The sequence below is a fragment of the Taudactylus pleione genome, unplaced genomic scaffold (genome assembly GCF_031769625.1).
Source record: "Taudactylus pleione unplaced genomic scaffold, aTauple2 ptg000066l, whole genome shotgun sequence".
NCBI classification, from domain to species: Eukaryota; Metazoa; Chordata; class Amphibia; order Anura; family Myobatrachidae; genus Taudactylus; species Taudactylus pleione.
The window spans coordinates 5879404-5902600 of record NW_028284468.1 but is presented as its reverse complement, the minus strand read 5'-3'; the positions used below and the strand labels follow the sequence as shown (position 1 = coordinate 5902600).

Genomic DNA, 23197 nt, shown 5'->3' with positions numbered 1-23197 from the left:
CTAAATATACACCTGCTGCAGCCACCTGCAATCCTGAAAACTCCTGTCCCATCCATACAGCCCCCAAAATACACTTCTTAAATTTTCAAGCCAAAAATAAAATGTAATTATTAGGAGAATTAAGCTAATTTTAAAACATTTTTTTTCTAATTAGTCATTAGGAAGGGGGATGTCCAAAGGGTTCTGAACCAAGTCCCCACATTTTTAGCCAAAAATAGAGATTTTGCACATTTTATCACCTGCCTCTTAGATGGTAAAAACTTTTTGCCACTTTCTGCCTATGGAGTTTTTGCACAATTGCGAAAACTTCGGCAATTGGATAGCGCGATACGCACGTATATACGCGGAAAGATTGCACCGGCAAACGTTTTTCGCCAAATGTGACTTTTCACACCTAATTGAATACGGCCCTTAGCCCAGCGTCCATAGCAGCAAGTCTAACGTGACCTGGTGCTCTCAAACGCCGATGCTTGCGCAGCAGGAAGCAGACATATCGGGCTCCTGATATGTCTGTCTTCTCATTGCTTCCAGGGATTGCGGAGGGGCAAATTACCACACGAAGACGCCAGACAGGTAAGTGTACATGAATGGCTACGAAACATCACTAATATTGCATCGATGTGATGCGCTATATACTGATATTTTTCAGTAGCCATTCATGTTCTACATCACAGGTTCTCAAACTTGGTCCTCAGGTCCCCAAACAGTGCATGTTTTCCAGGTCTCCTTGCAGAATTCCAAGTGAAATAATTATCCCCACCAGTGGATCTAATAAAATGTGTCAGTGAGTAATGAATACACCTGTGCACCTGCTGGGTGATCTGGAAAACATGGCATGTGTGAGGTCCCGAGGACCGAGTTTGAGAACCACTGTTCTACATGAATAGACCCCTAAATTTCTCAAAATTGTATCTCTCTCCAAGCTTTCATGAATACCCCCCTAAATACGAGCAGAATGGGTCATGTTAGAGGGTAGGCATTGGTGGTTACTTTACGACGGCTACCTGCCATGGCATTGCAATGGTGGCATCACCTCAATTATTTGATGGTCATCTTGCAATGGGCACCTCCAATAACAAATAAATAATAATAATAATAATAATAATAATAATAATAATGAGGTAATATTGGGTAAGTCTGGGGAAGATGACTAGGTAATAGCAGGTAATAATCAGAGTATAATCCTGTATTGGCACCAGTACTGTAGTGCTGCTGGAATGGGCAGTGTTGCAGTACTATCCAGCACACGCCGCCATCCTGCCACAAGAGTGTGCTTGTGAGGTGTCTGTGTAGAGAATAACCCTTCATGTTGTTCTCCCCTCTCTCCCTGCAAACCAGAATCAGCCGGTATGGCCACGAAAGCGGAGCAATAACAAGAGAGGAGCCGGGGATGAGGCAGGAGGAGGATAACCCGAGGCTGCCTGCTCTGCTCTCTCGCCTCCTGCACGCCATGGACCGGAGCGGACGGAGCCGGGCGGCCGGGGGTGCAGCGGGTATGGAGGTTGCAAGTGGTTTATGGCGGAGGGTCTGACAGACCCGGAGCACAGAGAGAGGGGGGTGCCCCGCAGCCGCTGCAGCCGGAGGACAGTCCTGTAAGCAGGTACAGTAAGCACTCGCCCGCCCTGTGCTGCTGCTGCCAGGTGTCTGTGAACTTTACTGATGCGCTGCTGCCCGGTGTCGATGCTGGGGCATGGGTTATGGGCACCACCCAGTGCTCCCTAATTCTATGTATGTGGTCCATATTATAGGCTGCTGCTTCACTGTGCACTTGTCACTAGGACTCTGTCTGTACAATGAAAATAAAAACTGACCTCTGTCCATATGCATGTACTCTACTGTACTTGTTTATACTCTTACAAATAGGAATTAATTTAAGCCTTTGAAATGATAACTACAAGTAGGTTTTATGTTTCTATATTACCACATGTATGAATTGTAAGTGTTTGAACAGCTGCTACTTTCCTATAAGCACACCCACCTAGATGTACCTGCTTTGTTGTGTGTGAGTATTGGTGTGCTTATAATACATGTCAGTGCCTGTGTGTATATTATTGTCTTACTAGGTATAGAACTGTATATATGTATAATTTTGCCTCTAATTTATGTATATGTGTGCGTGTAGAATTATATTACTAAGTATATGGGGTCGATCCAATTAGTCGCGATGATCTCGCTGGTGCAAGTCATCGCGGCAATGGGCGCACTTTACGGAAGCCCGAATTCGCATTATTTTGTTCTCATAGTGGGCCGCGAAGGGTGCGAGATGCCGGTCCGTTTCTGGCGTTTTAACGCCGTTGCAACGGCAACTCGCACCCTTCGCGGCTAATTGGATTGATTTTATTACTAGGTATATATGCATATGTGTGTATAATTATATTACTAAGTATATCTGTATATGTGTGTGTATAATTGTATTACTAAGTATATGTGTGTATGTATTATTGCATTACTAGGTATATATGCATATGTATGCGTGTATAATTATATTACTGAGGATATCTGTATATAGGTGTGTATAATTGTATTACAAAGTACAGTATATCAGTATATGTGTGTGTATAATTGTATTACAAAGTACAGTGTATCAGTATGTGTGTGTATAATTGTATTACAAAGTACAGTATATCAGTATATGTGTGTGTATAATTGTATTACTTAGTATATATGTATTGTTTCATTACCAAGTAAATATGTGTCTAATTGCATCTCTAAAGCTGGGTACACGCTATACAATCCATTTTATGATATATCGTTTGGATCGTGTAGTGTGCACACCCCATCGCGTGTGCACAACGATCATTCAACGCATCGTCCCATCTCCTCTTTGTATATAATTGTCTTGCTAATTGAGTGTGTAGGCTATATTTAATTGTATCACTCAATATATAAGTTTATGTGTGTATTTCACAATCTTGAAAAAGAAGAATTTGCAGTTGCCTTTTTAATCTGACATATTGTGCAAGGCGTTATATTGCACACTCATCCAGTAAGTGTGCAGCAGCAGCAGCAGCAGCGTGAGGTTACTATAGGTTAATATAAGCATTTGGATAGAGATGTCATTCCTCTGACCGCCTTTCTTTGTGATTGCCTTTAATCGCAGAATTTCTCCAGGGTCTGCTTTGTGTGTATGTTTGTATGCATTTACTTTCATGACACATGGTGGGGTTCCCTACCATGTCACATTGTTGCACGCACAGACCACATCGCACAGTTATCCGTGCTGTAACAGGCAGTGGATGTTTGCAGGTTATGTCTTGAAGGCAGAGAGCCGCGGTCTGACATGAGCTTGTTGTCATCCTCCCACTGTACAAAATGAACAGGAAATCTTATTTCCACATACAGCAGTGTATGCACTGGCCTCTGAAGCTTTGTTTGGGAACACAAATAAGCAGCCAGGGGGTTGCAGATGCCTTTTCTCAGCGAATATTTAAGATGTAAATGATAAAGCAATCATTGGATCAGTTGATAAAAAATGTGTACTGTACAAGCGTGTATTAAGAGGCAGAATGCCATATATAGATCTGAGAGGCTGAGTGTAAAGAGTCTGCAGTATATGTGCAGTGTGTATATCTGTGTGCATGGAATTGGTTTAATAGAAGTGAAAAAATGAACACCTAAAAGTCAAATAATAAATGTAACTAGTATAAACCAGTAGTTTTGACCAATGAAAAGATTGGATTTCATCCAATGAAATACCGCACATATTTATTTTAAACCAATAAAAAGTTATCATTGCAACCAAGGTGGTGAAGCCCCAATGTGGTCTGCCAGGTGTTCAGTTACATTTAAAGCCGGGTACACAGTAGACATCGTACCAAACTTGCTCGCGACGAAAGCCGGCAGGGTGCCGGGATTGGCAAGTGCATACACACTTGCCGATGCTGGCAGCAACGGAACGACAGCATGGCCCCCGCTGACGATATCGCCCATCGGACCTGACAGACAAGGTCACTGACGTCGTGCATTGTCAGTGACGTCCGTACATACTGGACGACTTAACAAATTTGTCGTAACGATTGGTTATCGGCAAATTCGTTTACAATGTCGTCTAGTGTGTACCCGGCATTAGGGCCATGTGAGCTACATACTCCTCTTTTTCAACACATTTGCAACTGTTTGAGTAGATTGTTAAGTTAAGGCAGCCTACAATGTATAAGTAAGGAGGAAGGGGGGGGGGTGTCGTGAGTAGGAGCAGAATTCCTTGAACAAATTGTTTGCAGTGATGTACAAAGCCGGATGTTCTGCTAAAACACACTATAACCCTCTCTAGTATACGGAAAGATGTTGAATGCTCGACATTATCTCTGTACATGCTACAAGAAAATGTATAGTTTGTGATTTCTTCTTTGCATGACCTTTGTTGCAGTGGAGCCTCCCTAACCTCCTTACATGTATCCTTACACAGTGGGGGGAATTCAATTCAGTGAGCTGTTGATAGCACCAGGAAGGAGCTCCCGGAGCTATTCAATTCAGCACTCTGTTTAGTGCGACATTTAGAAGTTCTTGCGGCTTAACCTGGGTGTTTCATTTTGAGAACCGGCATTCTTGGTCTAATCTTCCAGGCCGCGAGGCTGTTAGCGCTGCGCTGAGCCGGAAAACTGCCTTTCTGCTGGCACTTTAGTTGGATTTCTCCGCAGGAGGGTGCGAGAAGAAGTCATTAGTCAGACAAAACAGCGCGCTGAATTGAATAGCTCCAGGAGTTCCCTCCCAGCGATATTCAACCTCCAATGAATTGAATCACCCCCAATGTGTTTATTAGGACTTATGTACTTACATGACATTTCAGTGCAAAATTTCCCAAACCTGCCAAAGAGAAGCCATACCCCTGGATTGCTGTGACCACACACCCCTTCACCGATGCTGTGGCACAGCATCTACAGAGGGGACCAAAAGTTCCTAGTGTGGCTACGCCTCGACACACATGGCAAACATCCCTTCATAATGTGGCCCACAGTGTTCATGGCAGAGATGTTGTTATATGCTATATTTTTAATATGATGTATCAGGTTCGTTCCATCAGCATTTTGGCAGAGAAGCCCATGTCTAGGCACAGTTTGCCCAGTGTAAAATGAAGTTTCAAACATGAAAAAGTGTCACATGTAATAAAGACAATCCTGATGCCCTGCCCCTCATGATAATTCAAGCTATAAATAACATTACATCTAACGTCAAAGTAATTAAGATTTGATCTTATTTTTTATTAATTGCCCACATTTTCCTTCCCTGCCTCCCTTCCCCTACAGCATCTCATAGGGACCATGGTAAAAACTCAGCAAGTGTGGTCTATTACCAGCCTTTAAAACCCCTCAGCCAGTGAGTAAAACATATATCAGCAAAACATTTATAACTTGTGAGCACTTCTAAGCAGGGGAGCATTTCTAAAATGTGTTTTATATAATTAAACTACCTTCTTAATGACAAGAATAGCAGTATTCTTATTTAATGGGCTATTTGGAGTCTATTCTTTTAGCTGCGAGTGGGGCGAGTTTCCTTTGCAACAGTATGGAAACACCGGCAACGGCATCTCACCTTGCCCCCCTCACAGCCCGATCCTCCCCGGAATTTTGGACCGTTGTATGCATTCCTACCGCAAGTGCGACATATAACCGCACATACACGCAGGGCTAGTATATTTAAATCTCTCCATTTATGCTATGTGACACAATGGAGCATGTAAATACATTCAGATTAACAAACTCTTGAAGGAGGCTGAATTTTGAAGCAGATGAAACATACTGGATTATTGTTTATGCAACTTGTATATGTCTACATAATACGTTTTGAATACAGATGTTTGCATGTGATCACTTTTATTTTCTTGATGTATGCCAAGATCTGTCTCTTCTGTCCCATCCAAATATATTACATATGTTTTCTTACGGGAAACATACGGTAGTCTACTCATAAACAGTGAGAGTATAACAAGTCACAATCAGAGTCATTAATTTTATGAATATGAAAGGATTGGGATTGGACATATGTGAGTAGTCCTGGTCTATCAATTGTGCACACAGCTTTGGTAGCCCTGCTGATTTTTACACAAGTTCGCAGGGGTGATAATCAGTTCTCTGCCACTATTTTAATGGTGGAGCTTCTTGATCCATTGAGTACAGCTAAACCAATGTAAATAAAAAGGCATACATGTAAAGCTGTGACATTTGAAATAAAGACTGTCCTGATGTACCCTTAATGTTGTGAGATAAATAATATATAAATGAGATGAAATAAGCTGCATTTCATGAAAGAAAAAAGAAGTTCAGTGATTCAGTAAGGTGAGATATACATTTCATCCACTGCGGCACAACTTTCTTAGGAAGGTTGTGCAAGGCTCCGATCAGATGCATCATCCACCTATTTAAGTACCACCGTGCTCTCCACAGCCACATTTTGCTGTGTTTTAAATCACCTCACAGTGTCTAAGGCAGGGAATCACTGGTCTAAGGTAAAGGGCTGCACTGACAGTATACTGTGTCTTCAGTCTGCCTTGTAGTACGAAAGTGTGTGAAAGGTCAGCTTTGTTTTTCAGCTTTGTGCTATAAAAATTAATAACTGATTCTGAGGAGGAAGTAGGCAAGGACGAGTGAATCATTTAGTGTGTGTGTGTCTGTGTGTGTGTGTGTAATTTGTATGAGTGTCAGTGTGGGAATCGGTATGATATCCCGGCTGCCGCTTGGCCGGGAGTTCGAATCCCAGCACCAGCAGCCCGACATACCAGCAGAGCCCGGCAGCGGAAGCCCGACAGCGCTGGAAATCCCGATTGTCCTAAGGTAAGTATCTACTAACCTAAGCTAACCTCCCCCCTGTGCCTAACCCTAATCCCCCTCCTTCCCCGCTGCCTAATCCTAAATCCCCCAGGGGGGTGCCTAACCCTAAATCCACCCCGGGGGTGCCTAACCCTAACGGCTGTCCGCTCGCGGCTCCCGGCATCCCTTCGATCAGGATGCCGGGCGCCTGTCTCCCGGCGTCGGGGAAATGACAGGCGTCTAGATATAGCTCCGGGACCAACTTCAACTTGCTCTTAATTGAATAGCCCCCTATGATAGATAAAGCGGTGAAAACATAACCCCAACCCTCCCCTTGGTGCCTAACCCTCACCCGAGTACCTAAGCCTAACCCTTCCCCTAGTGCCTAACACTAACCCACCGGCAAGCCTAACCTTAAAAATGTTGAAAAGACATGTTGACTATTTTTTGTGTCGACCATTTGTGTGTTGACTATTTGTCACTGTCAGCTATCTATCCCTACTGACCTATTGCCTGGTGTCGACCTATTGAGTGTCTATCTAGAGTTCTAGACACTGTCAATCTTTAATACAGACACCTCACAAAATATATTGTCTATTATGTCAATATAAGAAAACCAACAACAAATATACTACGTGCTTCAGTAATAGGTCTGGTATTGTGGGACCTTAGAGCAGCTCACCAGAAAAGGGTGGCTAACATCTAAATAAGATAAAAAATGATAACAGGAAACCGGGAGTGCTAAAATATCCAAAAATAATAATTTAATATCTCAGTGGAGGTATGAAGTAGGAAACAAAGCTGTGTATGGCCCCAAAGGGAATAAAAACTGTAACATGACGATCTGGCATATACAGATGTGGCCACATACTTCTATCTTCCATGCGCTACAAGTCGCGCCACATAACGCTATTGATACCTAATTGTCGCTAGTCGCTATTAGCGCTGCAAGTCGCTAAAGAAAGAATTGCTTTCCAGTCCATTTGTGTGGTTCCAAAAAACAAAAAGTTATTTATGTAAACAGGGAAAGCTTTAACAATTAGAATAAAAAGCAATAAGATATATACAAGTACAGCCAATACATACGCATGCGCTACTGGTCCCAGTATGCAGTATTTCAATCCTGAAGCCTGCGGTCACCGTCACCCAAAGAAATGGAGAAATTACTGCCTACTGCACCCAGCTCACAAGCCTATATTTGGTACAGATTACAGAGACAACAAAGGCATGTAATAACAGATTCTCATTGGTTCTTGCTTCAGGTCACTCTGGTCATTGGTTAGTGCATATGGTGTCATTAGGGGTATGTCTCGGTTCTCCAACAGCTTCTTTGTGTAGTTTTCCCACCAAAGAACTAGTTAAACTGGCTACAGACACTTCATACAAAATGGTAACATGCTAACCAATAACTACCTATGATCCATAACTAGCGGACGCATGATGCGATCTCCTTGTCGATAGAACCAGAGATCTGCAAATAAAGAGGGATTTAGTATAATACCAAACACGACCTGTCCAGTATTCCGAACCTCAGATCTCATTTAAGTACATATTACATCTTAATCATTATCTCACAAATCCTTAAATAACTCTGATTATTAACCGTAGTGAATGGGAACCATTCTATACACATGCTTTCGCATATGTGCGTCTGTGTAATGTTCGTATGTATGTATGTGAGGATGCACGTGAGTGTCTGTGTATGCAAGTGGATACACATACGAGCGTCTATGTGTGTGCATCAGTGTATGTGTTAATGGACAGAGTTATATATATATATATATATATATATATATAACTTTATCCATCATCTGACATATTTGATATCATGTCTGTCTGAACCAAATTCCAAGGTGTCATAGACAATGAAGTATTTTTGCTCAGAGATGACCAGCAGATACCTGCCGGAGTCACAATGTCTGATGACACATCAAAGGTCCTCCTCTGCCTATTTGGAATGTAAATGTCAGTCCCTCTTCTACAGTAGCATTGAACAAAAACCATTGCCAAAGATAGTCAGACTTCTGACAATGGTTTCTAACTTTGCATTTAAAATACTCCTAAACACATACCAGTATCTGTGTGCATTTTTAATTACTTGTTACTGACATATACACAGAACCTGTTTCCCATAAACTGACTTTGTGCTGCATCGGATTTCGCCGACGCAGAGTGATGTCCATTTTACTCTTTATCAGACCATAGACTAGATCATCAGATAATAATTGCAATCGATCATATCCAATTATTTGTCTTCGACAACGCGGGAGCTCCGTGTGCCTCAGTAGTGCCGAGCATCTTTCGTGTGACGTTTTACCTTCCATTGTATCTTATTCCCACAGTGATATGACTAGCTAGCAAAAGCAGCTTCTGCTGATTAAAATGATATGCAGCATGCCTATGTTCTCTGTGCGTCTGTGGGTGTATCTACATGCGAAAAGCTACTGTATGTTACAGTGTCAGTGGCTGTAACGTTGCGTTTCGCATGCAGTTACACCCGCAGACGCACAGAGAACATAGGCATGCTGCATATCATTTTAATCAGCAGAAGCTGCTTGTGCTATCTATTCGCATCACTGTGTGACTAAGATGCATCTGCAGGTAAAAAGTCACACGAAAGACTCAGCGCTACTGAGTTATGGCATGGCATGATTAGAAGAGCTGTTTAACACGTAAGGAGGCTAGATGTATGAGGACATATCTGTAACAATAAAAATATAAAATAAACACATGACAAACAGCAACTGACAATACCCAATAAGGGCAAACACATAGATATGAAACACTGTGGCCACAGGTAATAGACAAACAAGTGAATGCAGTCAGACTTATATGCAGCAGTGTAATAGAAGCAGCAGGTTAATGGCAGTATAGTGTTAATCCATATGCACAGTCACTATGCTCATAGACATAAAATCCATATAATCGAAAGCTGGGAAGTGTGATCCGTTAGTAAGCAGCAGCAGTAGGTTAGTGAAAATATTGTAGCAATCCGTATGCACAGTCAATTGAAAAAAATACAATGTTACTATAATCCCAAAAAATCAAAGGGACTGAGCCAGTAACAGTAACATTTCACCCTGTTTCTGTTACCCGCTCAGCCACTTTGATTTTATGTCTATGAGCATAGTGACTGTGAATATGGATTAACACTATACTGCCATTAACCTGCTGCTGCTATTTACTAATATACTAACTATACTAATGCACTAACATCTCTTGTGCCTGCTTTATTAATTATACTTATAGGTAAACGACTACAGGTCCCAGCATATTCTGCTGCATTGTATTTGTATGTCCCAGCCTCAGCTGTACTAGGTAATTGAATCTCACTGCAGAGTATTCCATCTCCTGTGCCTACTTTATTAATTATGCTTATAGGTAACTAGCTTATTCTTTACTGAATCCTTATGCTATTGTTTCTAATGCCTTATGATTTGTACTAGTTAAATTGTTATAAGGATTCTTTCAGTTTACTGACTGTAGTGAAGGTCTGATTTATTACTAGTCCTAGAAGTTTGGTATGTGTTCCTTGTTGACGTTAGCCATTTTTATTGCTAGCTTTCTTGTGGAGGGCCAATGGGTGGTTTGCATTAATTAGTGTCCACACTTGCCTGCTTCTCAATATAAGTGTGTGTTTCTAGCTGGATAGCTAGCTGGATGGTGCAGTTTTTCAAAGTGCAGATTTTTTTAAGTGCATTAACTGTAGCATTAGACCAGCGTTAGACCAGCGGAAAACAGAAGGAAGAAACTCTAAGACAAAACAAACAACAAACCTCAACGGTCTAAAGAATCAGGACTGTTAATCCAGGATTCCCTTTTCAATCAAGACAAAAAAACAACAGTTCTATTGCTATTATTATTGCTGGCTTTCTGATACTCTCATACATCTCAATGCTTATTGTCCTTGTCTCCATGTCAGTTTACATCTTTCCTCTTTGAAACACTGTCCTTTATCTTAGCTCTCTTGCCTAGCCTCACATCCTCTATCTGCTTAAAATCTGTGTTATTATTCAAATTCTGCACACATTGCATCCACACTTTCAATCCTCTCAATAACAAACTTGTTAATCAACATACATATTTACCATCACTGTTCTTTCACTTGCATTTCTACAAATCTCTTGCACTCGTATTTCATTTACATTTCTAAAAATCATTCCTCTTGTTTAATTCTAAAACACCATGACAAAGTTTTCTTTAACTCTCTCCTTCAATCAGTTTCTACCTTATTCTCTGTTCTGCCCCCTGCTTCCACCTTTATCCTTTCCCCCTTATCTCTTCCACCTCCTCCTCCCCTTCTCCCCCCTCCTCTGTCTGCCTACTCTTCCCTCCTCTCCCACTACTCCACTTTCTTCCTGTTCTACCCCCCCTCCGTCCTACTATCTTGCCACCAAACCCTCCTCCTACACTCCTCTCCCTGTCACTTCACCCCACTGCCATCCATATCTCCCCCCCTGCCCACCCCCTACAGGTTCCCTTTCTAGCTCAGGTGCCCGCACCATAACTAACCTCTATTCATATCGGTCCCCCAAATTTATCTTACCTTCACGTTACAGCAACCCAGATAATCTTATTCACATCTCCCCCGCAAACACTGTCTCTCTATCCTGTGCCCTCTGGAATGCCAGGTCAGTCTCTAATAAACTGGTCCCCACTCATGACCTTTTCATCTCCAACTCCCTGAATCTCCTAGCCATTACTGAAACCTGGATCTCACCCTCTGAAACCACTTCTCCTGCTGCTCTATCCACTGGGGGCCTCACCTTCTCCCACACCCCCCGGTCTGGGGGTCACCATGGTGGTGGTGTTGGGGTCCTTCTATCCACCAATTATTCCTACCAGCTAATATCCCTCAGAACCATCCCTTACATTCCCAACATTTGAGGTTCATGCTATACGCCTCTTCCAACCAGTAAACATCAGAGTAGCTGTCATTTACCGTCCCCCTGGCTCGCCCTCCAAATTCCTTGACAACTTTGCTTCCTGGCTTCCTCACTTTCTCCCCTCAGATCTTCCCTCCATTATCCTAGGTGATTTTAATATTCCTATTGACATTCCCACAGAACCCTCTGCAGCTAAACTCCTTACCCTCCCATGTGAGTGGGCACTCACTTGATTTGGTCTTTACTCACCGTTGTGATATTTCTGATTACACCAATTCCCCATTCCCCCTCTCTGATCATAACCTCTCTTTTAACCTATCCCTCTCTCCTTCCCCTCCTTTACCTCCTAAGGCCACCATTACTAAGCGGAACGTTGAGGCTATTGACACTGTTGCTTTTTCCTCCCTGCTAGGCTCTCTTCTCTCCCCTATCCTTTCTCTCTCCTGTCCTGAACAAGCTACTTCCCTGTACAATTCCTCCCTTACTTCTGCTCTTGACTCTGTTGCTCCGGCTACAACTACTCACCCTCGCAGGTCCACACCACAACCCTGGCATTCCAAATGCACCAGGTACCTGCAAAAGTGTTCAAGAATTGGCGAAAATCACGCTCTAAGGCTGACTTCCTCCATTTCAAATTTATTCTCTCATCCTACATTGCTGCCCTGTCCCTCTCCAAACAAACATATTTCAAGAACCTCATCTCCTCCCAGTCCTCAAACCCCCAGTGTCTCTTTGCCACTTTCAACTCCCTCTTCTGCCCTTCCCCTCCTCGCCTCCCCTCCTCACTCTCCGCCCTTGACTTTGCCACCTACTTTACATCTAAAATTGACTCCATATGTAAGGATATCATATCCCATCAGACCCTCAGCACTCCTCCCCCTCCTTTCCCTAACCACCCCTCCAATTCTGCCTCAACAACCCTGACATCCTTCTCCCCTGTTTCGGGAGAGGAAGTCATGGCCCTAATCAGGTTCTCCCCTCCTTCCACCTCCCCTCTTGACCCTATCCCTTCCCGTCTCCTCTGTTACCTGTCTCCTTCTGCCTGTTCCCATCTTGCTCACCTACTTAATTTCTCCCTATCATCTGGCACTGTCCCTTCTGCATTCAAACATGCCCTTGTCTCCCCCATTCTTAAAAAACCTACCCTTGATCCTAACATACTTTCCAACTACTGACCCATCTCTCTTTTCCCTTTTGCTTCCAAACTACTTGAGCGTATTGTTTACAACCGCCTTACCACCTTCCTTTCCTCCCACTACCTCCTTGACTCATTTCAATCTGGCTTCCGTTCTCTCCACTCCACTGAAACTGCCCTCACAAAAGTCAGCAATGACCTCCTTGCTGCCAAATCCAAGGGCCACTACTCTCTGCTCATTCTCCTTGATCTCTCTGCTGCATTTGACACTGTAGACCACCCTCTCCTCCTGCAAATCCTTCACTCTCTTGGTTTACGTGGCACTGCCCTCTCCTGGCTTTCCTCCTACCTCCTTGATCGTTCCATCTGTGTCCTCTCATGACTCATCTTCCCCCCCACTTCCACTAACAGTAGGAGTTCCCCAAGGTTCTGTTCTTGGACCTCTCCTTTTCTCCCTATACACATCCTCTTTAGGTGAACTCATTAACTCCTTTGACCTCCAATATCATCTCTATGCTGATGATACTCAAATTTACCTTTCCACCCCTGAACTCTCTCCCTCGCTCCTTACCCATATCTCCAATTGTCTCTCTGCTGTCTCTTCATGGATGTCCCAGCGCTTTCTTAAACTTAACATGTCTAAGACTGAGCTGATCATCTTCCCACCCTCTTCCACTACCTCACTTCCCACAATTTCATTATCTATTGATGGCACAACTATCTCCTCTAGCCCCAAAGTGCGCTGCCTTGGAGTTATCCTAGACTCCCCCCTCTCATTTAAGCCACACATTCAGCACCTCTCGCAGTCCTGCTGTCTCCACCTAAAAAATATCTCCAGAATTAGACCCTTCCTCACCCAGGATGCAACTAAAACCCTCATCCACTCACTGGTCATCTCCAGATTGGACTACTGCAACCTTCTCCTAGCTGGCCTCCCAGTCTCTCACCTCTCTCCACTACAATCAGTTCTCAAAGCTGCTGCTCGGCTCATCTTCCTCTCCAGACGTTCTACATCTGCTTCCCCTCTCCTTCAAGCCCTACACTGGCTCCCCTTCCCCTTCAGATGCCAATTCAAGGTTCTTACACTCGCCTACAAAGCCCTCACCAAATCCTCTCCCACATACATTTCTGACCTTCTCTCCCCTCACACTCCTGCCCATCCACTTCGCTCATCTAATGCATGCCGCCTCTCTTGCCAACTGATTACTTCCTCACACTCCCACATCCAAGATTTTGCCGGTGCAGCTCCCTACCTTTGGAACGCTCTCCCTCTCCCTATCAGACTCTCCACCTCTCTACAAATCTTAAAACGGGCTCTCAAGACCCACTACATCAAGGCCTTCCAGCACTCATCCTAACCCATCTCATGCTCTTTCCTCCTTATCTTCCCTTTCTGTGTCACGCCTGTCTGTCTGCTCCTTCCCGTTAGATTGTAAGCTCTCATGAGCAGGGACCTCTTCCCTCATGTGCTTCTCTTTTACATTTTCTTTGACTCTTTTCTCCCCATAAGGGCACCTAACACATGACTGCCAACTCCCTGCTGCTTATTGTGAGTGCTTTAATCACTATTGCAGCAATGTATATAAATTGTGTCCTTGTCCTGCACTGTAATGTACTGTAAGTTACTTGTTTCTTGTTCACTTGTTAGTTCTATGTACTATGTAAGGCGCTGCGGAACACTTGTGGCGCCATATAAATAAAGGATAATAATACTGCTGCATATAAGTCAGACTGCATTCACTTGTTTGTCTATTAGTTGTGGCCACAGTGTTTCATATTTATGTGTTTGCCCTTATTGGGTATTGTCAGCTGCCAGACCTGTCTTTCATACTGTTTTTCATGTGTTTATTTTTATTGTTATATGCCAGATCGTCACGTTATAATGTTTGTTCCCATTCACATCTTTGTTTCATACTTCGTACAAACACCTCCACTGAGATATCAAATGATTATTTTTGGATACTTTAGCGCTCCCAGTTTCCTTTTTATAATTTTTTATGTCAATATAAGTTAATGGACAAGACTAGATTATGTGGCTGATTCTGAGTCGCATGCAGAAGCAAACACAACAACGTATATTGGCGGTCGCCTGTCTGCGAGTTAATGCAAATGGCTTACTAACTCCTTCCCTTGTGTACATTCATCCTGTCACATGTGCAAGGACTGAGACTCCCACTATTAGCGCCCGTACACGCTCTAATACTGATTGGTGCATCCTTGGAAGCCGACATTGGTTACACCATCAAAACTTGCACCAGCCCTATGACAGATGCAGTGTCTGCGTCTGACCACGGCCTCCTGTGCTTGCAGTTGTGTGTAAGGGAAAGCAGTCGTTTGCATCGAAATGCCCGCGACACTCCCATGATATGCCCACTGAACGGCCAATTTTTACGTGCCACCTCTCAGCCACCGCCCAGGAACGCCTATCACTTTTCCACCACTGTGTGAATCAATCGCAGCAGCGCCTTTGTGCATATCCTCTGTGTCACGCCTGTGCCGTAATGGTTTTCAGCAGCTGCAAATAATCGCTCAACTACGAGAACATTGGCATTGTATGCGGGTTGCGTGCGAGTTAAAGTATTTGAGTGAGGTTGCAGAAAACAGTAGAAGGCACATGGTACAATGGAAGGAGCGGACCAAGCATTGTGGGAGGAGTTATGTTATTCAGGTGACTGTACATTTTGTATTTATTAGCTGGTTTATGTGAAAATTACATAGTTTATATTCAGTGAAAAATTATGTTTATAATATACCAATGACCTCATAGTAATTACTATAGAATGGCCACAATAGATATGGATTTTGTTATTGGAATACAAGGTCCCAGTAAGTAGTTTATATGAAGAGATAAGAGTGAGAGACTGTAAAAGTATTTAGTAGTTACAGATAAATCAAAGTTTAGAAAACCATTATAAATACCTTGTCTCTGATATGTAGAGTGTTGACCATATTTTAACTTTAACCATTTTCCCTTTATCAATAAGAGGTAGATTGTGAAAATGCCTAATTAAAGACTTGCACAGTGAACTTTGCATCTTGTTGACAATGTCTGTGTTATTCCCTATACCTCAGCGCTGCTCCTTCTGAATACTTATTCATGTGTACATTCCAATATTACATGCAATATGAACCAGTGTCTGTGTCCACCCCAATTCTGGGAGGATACAGCAATTATCCTACTTAAGTTGTTCATTGTGAAAAGCCTTTAGTTGTAAGATGATCAGAGCAGTCATCCAGCTCAGACACTATAACATTGGCTCAGGTATGACATCATGACTATTGAGATCTTTACATATTATATACTAATATATATATATATATATATATATATATATATATATATTATATACACACACTATTATACATATATATATATATATATATGTATACGCACATACATATGTTATTTATACACATACATATATATACACACACACACACATACATATATTTTACAAATATATATATATACTCACATATATTATTTATACACATACATATATATACACACACACACACACACATACATATATTATTTATACACATACATATATTATATATACACATACATATATTGTGCGTGTATATATATATAATATATACACACACACACACACACACATATATATATATATATATAAAATATATATACTGTGTGTATGAGTGTTCATGTAGGTATACAGATGCTGAGTTCGTTTTGGTTTGTTTGTGTCTCCCCATTTCGGTATTTGTATGCTGCCCATTTACTGATATATTTAATACTTTTTGAATTACGGTTCCCTAACTAGTTTTCCTCATCTTAGCTAACTAAACATGACACATTTTCTGAGGGCAGGAGGCTGTAGTTCTTTTTTTGTCTATATATTTGTAGAAAGTGAATGTCTGTAACTTGTGGGTTTGCATATATTCTTGGTTACCAATACTTTTGTCTAATTATTATTGCACTTTATAATTGACAGTAATGAAGATGTACCTGTAGGTTTATGTGTATTTTTGCAGCTGTGAATGCGTGTCTATGTGTACTGAACGTATTTAGGTATGTATGTTTTTAGGTATGTATGTATTTAGGTACGTATGTATTTAGGTATGTATGTATTTAGGTATGTAGAGGCATATATAAGTATGAATGCACAAGAATGTCAGGCAATAAGTAATAGGTGACACATTGCAGCCCCTCATGAACTTTAATCTGTGCCCTTTGTTTCTCAGCATATTCTTCATAGAATAACAGCGATATAGGTAATGAATGATTTGTATCCTGTTTATGGCACCGTATTTGAATAAGATATATGCCACCTGCCTCTCATTCCTATGAACAAATGTGGTTTCTACAGTACAATTCTTGGCCATGTCCTAAATCATGTTGAGTAGAGTCACGAGCACTGGTCTACTAGAGTGATGGGAGTGACAGCTAAAGGTTTCACATTCCCAGAGAACTAAACATAGTCACACACCTGCAGTCTTCAAACACGTCACCTGCACCTCACCTGTCTATTCTTAAGCTGGCCACACACTAGACCAACTTACATCCAACCATCCAACTAGTTGATTGGTTGGAATGAAAATCTGGTAAGGTATGAAAGCAAATGACACTCAGCAATTTGCTCCCAAATGCCGGAAAATGGCCAAAAACTGTTGTTTGAACAAATTGTTTAGATCAAACATTTAACAAACTTGTCTGAACGACCATTTTCATCTGTTTTCTGGCATTTAGGAGCAAATTGCTGATCATCAGTTACTCCCTACGTTACCAGATTTTCAACTAGTTGGCTGGTTGGATGAAAGTTGGTCTAGTGTGTGGCAAGCTTAACTCAGTGTATACTTGTCCTCCGAGCAGCTGATGCTGCATCACATTTTCCTGCATCCTAATATGTAGTGGTGGCAAAAAGTCATGTATCGCTTCACAGGAACATGTGGTTTTGAGTTTGAATGCAATTTTGTTCCTGTGCTAATATAAGGTGTTATATATCTTTTTGTCCAGATTTTAGTCTAGTTTTAAAATATGTTACAAGTTATACTGCAAAAACTAAGACGCACAATGCAACTTTAGCATGTTCTAGCGGCCAATAGCTGACCAATCAGGTGTTGCTGTTTGTTGACCAATTAACATTTGGCATTTTATATAAGTAGCTTGAGCCTGCTGTTCTTTGGCATTTGGAAATAACTTTATTTCATTGCACCTCAGCCATGAAGTCATCTCTTATCGCCAGAGCCGTAACTAGACTTTTTGGTGCCCTGTGCCAGAAAGAGCATTGGTAGTTCAGTGTTTATGAACAACCATCATCTGCAGATATATTTGCAGTTCAGTCGATCTGCAGATATACCTATCAGGTGTGTATCAGTTTACAAAGACAATGTGGTATCACATGCCTAGGTATGACTTTACAAAAAGTTCTAAAAGAAACATCTAAACACAAAAAAAAGTATGAAGTGATGAAGGACTTTTTGCCACCATTATATGTATGTATTTATTTACTTATTTATTTTTTAACAGTTTCTTATATAGTGCAGTATATTCCGTTGCGCTTTACAATTTGAAACAACATTAATAGAACAAAACTGGGTTATAAGCGATAGACATAAAGGTAAGAGGACCCTGCTCGCAAGCTTACAATCTATAAGGAAATAGGTGTTGATACACATGGATAGGTGCTACATATTGCAAATTGGTCCAGCCCGATTGCAGATGTTCATGGTGAGCTGTATGATCCAGTCACACTGGAAAGTTGTCTTAGGGTTAGGAGGATGTGAAATTGAAGAAAGAGAAAATATGTGATGATATGTGTATACTGTAAGAAGGGATGTAATTCTTACCTGCCGACTTTCTGGCTGCTCCTTCCGGGAGGGAGCAGCCAGATCGGCAGGACAGGGGGGGGCGTGGCCAGGACAAGGGGGAGTTGCCGGCGGGTGACATCACTGGAAGGCGTGGTGGGGCGTGGTCACGCGATCGCGTCACTTTGGCCCCGCCCCCGCTATGCAATGCCTATAAAATAGGCATTGGGTAGCAGGGGGCGGGGCCAAAATGATGCGAATCGCGTCACCGGCCCCCCGCTGCAGGGGTCATTGCGGGGGGGATAGGAGGGTTGGGCGGCAGCCGGGAGAATTGCCTGCCTTCCCAGGAGTTCGGGAGCGGCACCCGATTTTCGGGAGGCTCCCGACCAACTCGGGAGGGTAGGCAAGTATGATGTAGTTAGATAGGGAAGCTATGAAGATTATGTGGATGCTTCTGGAATCTGATAAGCTTGCCTAAAGAGGTGAGTTTTCAGAGAACGCTTGAATGTTTGAAGACTAGCGGAAAGTCTTATTGTGCATGGGAGGGCATTCCACAGGGCGGGTGCAGCCCGAAAAAAATCCTGTAACCGTGCATGGGAACAAGTAATGCGTAAGGATGAGAGACACAGATCTTGTGCAGAGCAGAGATGTCGGGTTGGTTATTAGGGACTCATTAGCTGACAGTGGCAAAGCACAATTGGAGACATCTATAGGGGGGCTTTCGGGAATCAGGGCTATGTGTACGGGGGGCGATCGCCCTAAATGCCCCCCTGTGGATCCACCACTGTATTCCATATACCAGTGTTTTTCAAACGCGGTCCTCAGGACCCCACACAGTGCACGTTTTCCAGGTCACACAGCAGGTGCACAGGTGTATTCATTACTCACTGACAAGTTTTAAATGATCCACGGTTGGCGATAATTATTTAACTTGTGATTCTGTGAGGAGACCTGGAAAACGTGCACTGTTTGCGGTCCTGAGGACAGAGTTTGAGAACCTGTGATCTAGATACATCCCAGAGATGCTTAATATTTTTTTTGGCTCCTGAGGACCTTGTTTATCATAGACTGTTTGGCCTCCTGATGACCTATGCCATAGACGAAAGGAGTTCAGTGATACAATCTTCAAGCTCCTCTGTTGCTTTGCCATCCCACCGGATACCAGTCTGTGCAGTACTTGTAAATTCCCATTTTGTGGATGTTATAGTCCAGAGGTGTCAAACTCGCGGCTCTCCAGCTGCTGTGGGACTACATATCCCAGCATGCCCTGCCACAGTTTTAGCATGCTCTAAAAGCAAAATGGCGGCAGTGCATGCCGGAATGTATAGTTCCACTGCAGCTGGAGGGCCGTGAGTTTGACATCCCTGTTATAGTCTATGTTCTATAGATTAGAATACTGTAATGCAATAACTGTCCATTCATTCTACTGTGGTGTTGTTGAAGTACTGCTGGGAACACAAGGGACCTGATTGTGAGTTGGAGGCAAGTGGAAATGAACAAGGGTCTCGCTGATTTCAGAATACTGCACATGCACATAAGTAAGATATTGGTGACTGTACATGCGCTGAATCAGGCATACTCACGCAGACAGAGATCACTAGTGCATACAGATTGATCCATCCATTGACAAACCACTCTGCCCATGAAATGGTAGCTTCTGGGCGGTGACCATGCAATTGCACGGAACTGCTCTGTCTGGAGGGAGTGTCATGAGCGTGTAAACCGGTTTCTGTACTGACTCATAGCGTGCAGATGGAAATTGGACGTCTGTTTCAGATGGAACTTTAGCACACAGCTTTGAGTGGGTGCAAGTCCAGTCACTAATGATGGAGGTTACAGCTGCGGATATAGAAACAGTGGGTGAGATAGGTTTCCACTTTCAGGCACACAGATCTTTGTCATACACAGGCGGTTTCTCGCATCACCATACGGAAGTAAGTAGAATGCCGCTGCTGTACGGAATAGTGGCCGCAGATGCGCACAACTCAGAATCAAGCTCATAGGATGAATTTCCTCCTAGAAAAGCTAAATTTTGCAGAACAGTCATGACAATAGTTTACAACTACTGTGTGTAACAGATATTGTAATCGAATATAAAGTTCTCAGAACAGTAACTTAGTAGGGATAACTTTAGCACTAACTGGCAAATTTATTTTTTAGGCATTATCAGTTGCTAAAATAGTGGTGCAAGGCCACAAAATGGTGCGTGTTCAGAACAAACGTATAGTGAAAGAACACGCACGACAGGCAAAAGCGTGAGGACACCCGAACATCATACTCATATGTACTTGAGGAAAATCTCATAAAAAAAAAAATCCCTTGAAAAAAAAAGGACTGGACAGCTCACCAGAGCTTCGGGACACAAATGACTTAAGATTAGGCAAGCGTGTCTATTTTATACACTAGCAGCCAATCAGGAGCATGCTTTCATTATTCATAAGAGAGAACGCTCCTGATTGACTGCTTGCTTATAAAGCAGGGGGACTTACCAAATCTTATGTCATTTGTGTCAGGGAGCTCTAGTGAGCAGTCCATAGCCTATTGTACTATGTTGACTAAAGAAAAGCAGATTAAATAAGGTATTACCCACTACACTACAGAAAACAGGGCAGAACCTTAAATACGGAAGGGGAGAGGGTGGGGTGATTTCAGCTTTCTCACTGTGCAAGGCCTCACTTTGTTTTGGTTGTTTTTTTATTGGTGGGTCAACCTGCGGTTTGTGTAACAAGATTAATGTATCCGGTGAATTGTATTTTATCTGTGTGTGTTTGTGGGGGCGGGCGGGGTGTTAAATAAAAATCAGAATTGCAGTTTGCAGTGTTTTGCAAAAGTTTATGGTGGTTCTGCTACATTTTTTTCTGAGTTTTTGCTTTGATAAAACTGACAACTTTAAAATCTACCAAAATTACACCAAAAAGCTAAGATTTACACAAATTGCCACTGCATACATTCCTCCCTCAAGGCTCAGTTGGAAACTGTAAATGTTTAAAACAGTACTTGCAAATGCTTCTTTGTGACTGCACACACCTACATTTCAAGGTTTTTTTTTTCCTGGGAAACATTACCGAATTGTGGGTTAAGATAGTGGGGTTTGTGGGGGTGTAAAAGTTCCCAGCCAATGTGATGGGTTGGGCAGATCCAGTGCTTTCCTTGCAAAATGCAGAGATTTAAATTTGCGAGACAGGATTATTTGAATGAGATACAGGACCTCATTCAGAGTCGGTCGAAGCGGCCGCACGGTCGTACGGGAAAAGGGACCGGATATGCAAATGATTCCCTTGCAAGTTGCGTCCCTAAGTTCGGATCGGTAGTTGACCGGCCATGGGGAGGAAGCGGTCGGAAGACAAAAAAATACGTCCCCTTCTCGTACGCATTGCACGTCATCTCCGGGCATATAAGGATTAATCGAGACCATCGGGAACCATCGGAACTGGTCGTAGAGCTTAAGGTTGACCATACCCTCTCTTAAGCTCTACGATCATGTCAGTGTAAAAACCTCCCATGTCACATGTGTCATGACGCTACTTTGTTAATTATGCACTCCCATAATCCGTATGCACTCCCATAAAACGCCGTTCGCATAATGAGGCACGCCTGCGTTCAGATCTCCACTCCCCCGTTTTCAAGCACCTTCCCCTGTTACCACCCACAAACGCCTCCATCTGTCACTCAAACTACCGACCTGGTTGTGTTCAAGGAGAGAGAAATTTCTGATCATAGCGGCTAGTTTGCGCACGCGCATTGCGAACTTTACGCATGCGCAGTATAGCGAACATCGGTGGCATACGACCGTGCGGCCGCAACGACTGACTCCGAATGAGGTCCACAATGTGGAGAGGATGTACTTCCTGCTTTGTGAAAAGGTGCTCAGCTCTCCACACTGTATCTCATTCAAATTATATATTTTCGGAATTTGATGGTGTTACTCCGGCAATTAGGTAGAACTCCATGCGAGTTCTAAACCTAATTATCTCCAAATAATTTTATGTGTTAATGAATAGACTCCTCAGAGTCTCTGGAGATCAGGGCACACCACTATACTTATAATGGATGCACTTTACACTTTCAAGTTACACTTACTAGGAAATGTCATTTGTAGACATACTAGAATGTAACAAAAACACACAAGTTCCACGTGTAATAAAAACAAGCCATCCTGCCTGTGCACTGATTTGTCAGCCCTTATTCTTAGTAGCTCTCAGAGGACAGGTATATAAAGTGACTGACAGCTAATTATAGTACAGTAGGGCAGAGAATATATATTCTATAAGTGGCTGGCTGCCATACTTTGATCTACAGTACTGTAGAGAGTTGGGAGTGTTGCCTGCAGTAACTGTGGAGAGAGGAGGGGTCCAGTGTGTGACAACACTGTTGTGGACCCCTGGGTAGAGGAATAGGGAACAGTGTCAGGGTAAGGTAGGGCATAAAGATGTGTACCAGTAACTTTGTATTTTGTTTGCCCATTATTTTTGGTTGCTGGCATGTCCTTGAGCTATGAATTAACTGTAAAATACTGGGAATATGGCTGGCCATTGTGCAGGAGGAGGACTGGATAAAATACAGGGAATATGGCAGGTCACTGCAGGAGGAGGACTGAATAGGATATAGGGAATATGGCAGGCCATTGTGCAGGAGGAGGACTGGATAAGATATAGGGAATA

General features: G+C 42.7%; 1 protein-coding gene across 3 annotated transcripts in view; it reads left to right on the top strand.

The window, feature by feature from the left end:
- Window positions 1-1323: 1323 nt before the first annotated feature.
- The window catches only part of SLC16A14 (solute carrier family 16 member 14), a 76569-nt gene continuing 54695 nt past the window's right edge, over window positions 1324-23197 (top strand). Inside the window, exon 1 of one of the 3 annotated variants that reach the window (XM_088466591.1) lies at window positions 1324-1493. The gene's annotated coding sequence lies outside the window, so the exon portion shown is untranslated. Of the gene's footprint in view, window positions 1601-16009; window positions 16027-23197 lie in introns of those variants that run through there. The other 2 variants (XM_088466590.1, XM_088466594.1) reach the window with 2 other exon arrangements.